The 6,266-nt window shown below is 44.6% G+C and overlaps 1 pseudogene; it reads left to right on the forward strand.

Annotated features, from left to right (window-relative positions):
- Positions 1 to 2,864: 2,864 nt before the first annotated feature.
- Positions 2,865 to 3,263, forward strand: LOC145396814 (protein GVQW3 pseudogene; annotated as a pseudogene).
- Positions 3,264 to 6,266: the final 3,003 nt, after the last annotated feature.

The following is a 6,266-nucleotide window of genomic DNA, read 5'->3' on the forward strand; positions in this document are numbered from 1 at the left end:
ACTGAAGCAGACTGAACCACTGTGGGTAACGTCACTGTGAACAACAGAAGAATATTGGCATGAGGTTGAGGAGTCCTGGTAATTCTCTTGATCTAGGGATAAGCAGCTGTTCCTTGTATGCTCGTAGATATGTTCCTGCTCGCTGTGCCGCTGCTACATCACATCTGTCTACAATGTCATTCAGGGTATGCTTCAATTCTGCCTTTATTGCCGAGAAACAGTTCTCAGTTGGGTTAAGAAATGGGGAATGACGGGGCAGATATCGCATCACCCTTCCTGGAAGCAGGTTGAATATTCCAGCATGGCATGGTGCATTGTCCATGAGGATGATGCAGTCCTCTTCTTCGATAACTGCATCTATTGATGTAAAGTAGTGTTTGAAGGTATCCTTGTTCACGCCATACTTGTATGAATCTCATTATGATTCACTAATTCAACTTGATCTGAGATGGTGACATTGTCTCCACGGTGACATCCAACAGTCCTAATTCACTCACTCACCCCGTGGTGCCCGTCCACAGGTATGTTTGGTGAAGAGATTATGCCTAGTCTCATCCAAATATATCCGGTGTTTTTGTAGCCCACATTCGTACATGTAATGTGCAAATACTGACCTTGCTTCTTTCATTTGTGGAGAGTTTCCATTTTGTGGGATGTTGCGACACATTTTCAGAGTTATCAGTTGACCATGCAATGCTCGTGACACACTGACATCAGACACATGTTGCCTCTGTGGAAATGTTTCACAGAAAGCCTCATTCAGATTCATGATGGTTATTGCTGGTTCAGTCTTAATCAGATATATTAGGAAATCAATAGATTCATTCTCTATCGATGCTCTGTGTCCTTCTCCATGGCGTGTTTCACTTGACCCTGTTCGTTGATAGTGGCGAATGATTGTGTAGGCCGTGGCCCGTTTTATTCCTTGATCATGTGCCGTTGACAGGAAATCCTCACTGGTGCAAATTTGTCGATCATATGCATACGATCTTCAGGAGATTCTCGGTTGTTTCGGCGGCAAGGCATCCTCTCAGCTTGTCTGAACATCTTGATTCTCAGTCTCGTAAACTACGTTCGTAACTAACACTGCCACATGTATGATTAACTGTGAATTTTTAGTTATATGTCTTTGTTTATGTATTTTGTGCAAATATTTTAATTTCATTGCCTCTGTCTGTAGAGGCAATTGCTTAAAACTGTGAAGCATGTCTAATTGTTTTGACGATGATGTGTATGTTTGTAACTGTCTACTCATTATCGAGAACTGACTAGCAACTGAACGGATTGTTCTACATTACCTTAAGTGTCGATTATAAGTAGTCGAGTGGTTGTTTATAATGGTTATTTGTTGAAGGATTTAACTATTGTTGTACAGTTGTATAGATAGTTTACTACGATTACTGAATTAGTCAAATATACTTAATAAAAGGTGTATGTCTGCAAGTATTTCTATGCACAAACGGAGAAGGACAGTTAGAGGTTTTGGCCACTACCAGCACTGGTGTCCAGCTACTTACCTCACTGCCATTGCATCCCTCGTTCCATCAGTCAAACGGTATCATGGCCACCATTCCTGACAGGATGAAGCTACCACAGACCAAGAAACTAAGTGACAGTAATATATCGTCAGTACTATTTTAAGTAAAACATCACAAACATCATGATACAAAAACAAAGCTATGAAACTTGAATTAGCCAAGGTTTGCTCCTAATACAGACTTGGCGTACAGTAAAAATCCAAGATGTAAACTGTCCTGTTTGCTAGATATAGGCAGTTCACAAGTTTTCACTATACCTGTCAGGTGGAGATTTTGGGGTTATAACTTGACATCCTCATTCTGAATTAGAAGTGTTCCCCACGTTCACATTGAGCTGGCCTTAGGACACCTGCGTTATCATTTGATAGATGCACCAGGGATAGTGATGAAGAGGGCACAGAAGAGGATGGTAAGGCCACCTCAGGGCCCTCTTGAGCAAGAACCCCAGCCAGAAACAATGGTGGTGGCCTTCGGAGACTACTGTAGGTACAAGGAGGGCACTGTGGATGTTGGCCACCTCATCCCCCACCTTTCCTGAGTTTTTTTTTTTTTTTTTTAAGCCCCAGCCCCAGCCGGAAAAAATGGTGGGGACCCACTGGGGCAGGAGACGAGCCTGCTCACGGAGTGTTACTTTTCAGGGGTAAGTAGGCTTGAGTGCTGCTTCGACTACTTGGAGCCATACTAGAATGGCCTATAGTAGCACTCAGGAAAAACACTCCTACAAGTCATTGGGGGTGCAAGACAGCCCAACAGAGTGCCTGTCTCAAGCTCAGATAAATAGGGAGGGTTGGTGTCAGAATGGGCATCTGACGGAAAAAAAAAAAATGCCTAAACCATAAGGGTCAACCAAACTAGGATAGCCGTGGATGGGCAGGACCGAGCTGTTTTGCGAAGATTGGCCAAACACATGAACTCCGTACAGAAGTGGGAAAAGATGGAAGATAAAGGAAGAAAGAAAGAACGTGACACCGTCAACATGTCAGAGCCAGCCTGGCCAGCCTCTACCCAACCTCTACAGTAATTAGCAGGTCTATGCTGAATGAGTTTTTATTATACTACACACACACACACACACACACACACACACACACACACACACACACACACACACACACACACACACACACACACACACACACACACACACACACACACACACACACAAGGTGCGATCAAAAAGCTCCGAGACTGCTCCTGTTGCTAATGAATGGAGCATGGCATGATGATGCATGCACAGGGGCAAACAGTACCCTTCATGAGTCAGTGTGCCGCCTGGCGTCATGCTGTCAACATCAGGATCTGTGTTATATACGTTTTTGTGACCACATGCATGTGCTCATTTGCGATCTCACTACGGACCTCAAACTTGAGCAGAGAGCAAACATCAGACTCTGGAAATCGGCAACGGAGAACCTTGAAATGGTTCAGCAAGCCTATGGCAATGATGCAATGACCTGGGCGAGGTGTTTTGAGTGGCACTCGCTCTTCAAGAATGGCAGAAAGTCACTGGAGGACGACGAGAGGTCTGGTCGACCCTCCAAGAGCAGAATCCCCGAAAATCTCGAAAAAATTCAACTAATTGTGCATGAGGATCGTCAGATCACTATAAAGGAAGTTCCTGGCATGTCATTTGGAATAGTTCAGGCAATCCTCATGTCCAGTCTGAATATGCGCCACGTCACTGCCAAGTTCTTGTCCAGGCTCCTGATCCCCGAGCAGAAGTAGCAACGTGTCGAAGTGTGCCAGGATCTCCTTCAACAGGCCCGAGATGACCCAACTTCAGGTAGAGGATCATCACCGATGACGAGAGTTTGGTCTACATCTGCAACCCAGAGACTTCGGAATGGAGGAGCCAGCATTCTCCAAGACTGAAGAAGGCGAGGCAGGTCAGAAGCACGACCAAGACCGTGCTTATCGTTTTTTTTTTTTTTTTTTTTTTTCGGGATTGTGCACTGTGAATTCGTCCCCCAGGGTCAGACTGTCAACACTGAGTTCTACTGTAACATTCTGAAGCAAGGGGACATTCGGTGCAAATGACCTGAACAGTTGCTCAAGGGAAATGGGATGCTCCATCATGACAATGCTCCTGCTCACAGTGCATTCAAAATGCTCTAGTTTTTAGGCTGCACCAACGCTATCGTCGCTCCCTACCCCCAATACTCGCCGGATTTGGCTCCCCATGACATCTTCCTCTTCCCCGAGATGAACTTCAGGCTGAAGGGTCACTGTTTCAACACCGTGAAGGAGATCCAGCATGAGTCGCAGATGGTGCTTGACACGCTTGTAGGCCGTGACTTCCAGGGAGTGTTCCAAGCATAGTAAAGGTGCTGAGAGCAGTGTATCGCTGAACACAATGACTGCTTCGAAGGGGATGGCAGCCATATTCATATCAGGTACGGTTTTCCCCTATTTTGTTTTTGTTTTTGTTTATGCGAGGAAGAAGAAACCAAAGGCCGAGCCTACATGAACGTTCCTTCCAAGAAAAAAACAAAAACAATACAAAAGAGAGCCAAATTCAAGATCCGATCATTTCGAGATGCCTGGACACGCTGCGTTTGATAGACTGGAGATCATAGGAAGCAGGAAATAAAGACAGAGGGAGACAGTTCCAGAGTTGACCTGTTGCATAAATGAAGGACAGGGAGTAACAGTTAACTCTTGCATTAGAAAGTTGGACAGCAAAGGGATGAGCGTTTGTTGCTAAACGGGTGCTACGTGCCCGCCGTAGAAGTGAAGGGATACAAGCAGACAGTTCAGAGGAGCAGTGACCATTGAAGTAGCGATGGAAAAGAAATAGAGATGCAACGGTGTAGCGAAGAGACAAAAGTTGAAGGGAGCCAGTAGGAGGAGGAGAGTTGATGAGACGAATCCCTATTGAGAGGAGCTGTTTGTGGGGAGCCTCCGCACACATAAGAGTTGTACTCTAAACAGGGGTGGATAAAACCCGTGTATAAAGTCAACAACTGTGCAGGGGTAAAGAAGGCATGGAGTCGACTTAGCACACCTAATCTCTTGGAAGCAGATTTTACAAGAGATACAATATGTTCTTTCCAAGATAAGTCCCATGTGAATGAAACCCCAAGCATGTTCAAGGATGATGCATGATTGAGTTGGATATTATTAAACATTAGTGGGTACTCCTGTGGAAGATTTTTTCTGGTTGATAGGTGTAAAAACTGAGTCTTTGATGCATTAAAAACAAGATTACTTTTACACAGTCAGAGATACGAACCAAGTCAGACATTAGGTGTGCCATAGCCTCATCCCTTGTTTGTTGAATTAACTGCTGAGATGGACGTTGCAGGAACCAAATGGAAAGGTGAAGGGTGAAATCATCAGCGTATGAGTGGATAGGATTAGATGTACAGCTTAGAAGATCATTGATGAATAAAAGGAAGAGAGTTGGTGATAGGACAGAGCCCTGAGGCACACCACTGTTGATAGATCTAGGAGAAGAACAATGGCCATCTACAACCGCAGCTACAGAACGACCAGAAAGGAAGCTATAGATGAAGGGACAGATAGATGGATAGAAACCGTAAGAGGGCAGTTTGGAAATTAAAGATTTATGCCAGACTCGATCGACAGCCTTTGAGATGTCAAGTGCAATGGCAAAGCTTTCGCCAAAGTCCCGAAAGGAGGATGACCAGGAGTCTGAAAGGTAGGTGAGAAGATTGCCAGTGGAGCATCCCTGACGGAACCCATACTGACGATCAGAAAGAAGGTTGTGATAGGAAAGATGGTTTAAATTTTTCTGTTAAGAATAGACTCCAAAACTTTTGAGACACAGGATGTTAAAGCAATTGGACTATAGTTAGAGGGTTGGGAATGGTCACCCTTCTTTGGGACTGGCTGAATGAGAGCAAACTTCCAGCAAGAAGTAAAGGTACAAATTGAAAGACAAAGAGTTTACCTAGGCAAGGTGTAAGCACAGAAGCACATTTCTTGGGGACAACCCGAGGGACTCCATCAGGCCCATATGCCTTATTAGTATTGAGGCCAGTGATGGCAGAAAATACATCAGCTGAAGAAATTTTAATGTCAGCCATGAGGAAGTCAGATGGGGGAAGTGATGGAGGAACAGCACCGGAATTGTCTAAGGTGGAATTGGAGGAGAATGTCTGAGCAAAGAGATCTGCTTTATCAATAGAAGAAATAGCTAGAGCCATCAGAGTAGAAAAGAGGAGGGAAGGATGATGAGGTAAAATTGTTAGAAAGGTTTTTGGTAAGGTGCCAGAAGGAGCGGGAAGAATTCGAGTTGGGGAGTTGAGATCATTTAGTATGGATGAAATTATTTTTAGCAGAGCGAAGAACAGACTTAGCACGATTCTGGACAGAAACATAAAAAAGATGTGATTCAGGGATGGGTTGGCTCTGGTACCTTACGTAGGCCCTCTTCTTGTTGCAGACAGCATTAGAACAAGCGAGATTAACCCTAGATTAGCAAGGTGGCGCCTAAGTCGGTACCATAGGCCTATTCAACTTTAGCACGCCGCCGCCTATTGGCATCTGTGGCCGCCCTCCCCAGTAATTTTAATTCAAGGTCTGCTGTGGTCGTGCATGGTGGGTAGGTTTTGCTCCCGAGTAAAATTTCGGTTTTATGCTTCTTGGTCCATTTTTCGGTGCCACCTTGCCACTAACGTGAGGTCGAGGCTATATACGCTTACTAGTTAATATAATTATGTATTTATGTGTGTTATTTTGCAGCTAAAGGAGTGTTATACAAAA

The sequence above is a fragment of the Coenobita brevimanus genome, chromosome 39 (genome assembly GCF_032717465.1).
Source record: "Coenobita brevimanus isolate Jiangsu-jjx chromosome 39, ASM3271746v2, whole genome shotgun sequence".
Lineage (NCBI taxonomy): Eukaryota > Metazoa > Arthropoda > Malacostraca > Decapoda > Coenobitidae > Coenobita > Coenobita brevimanus.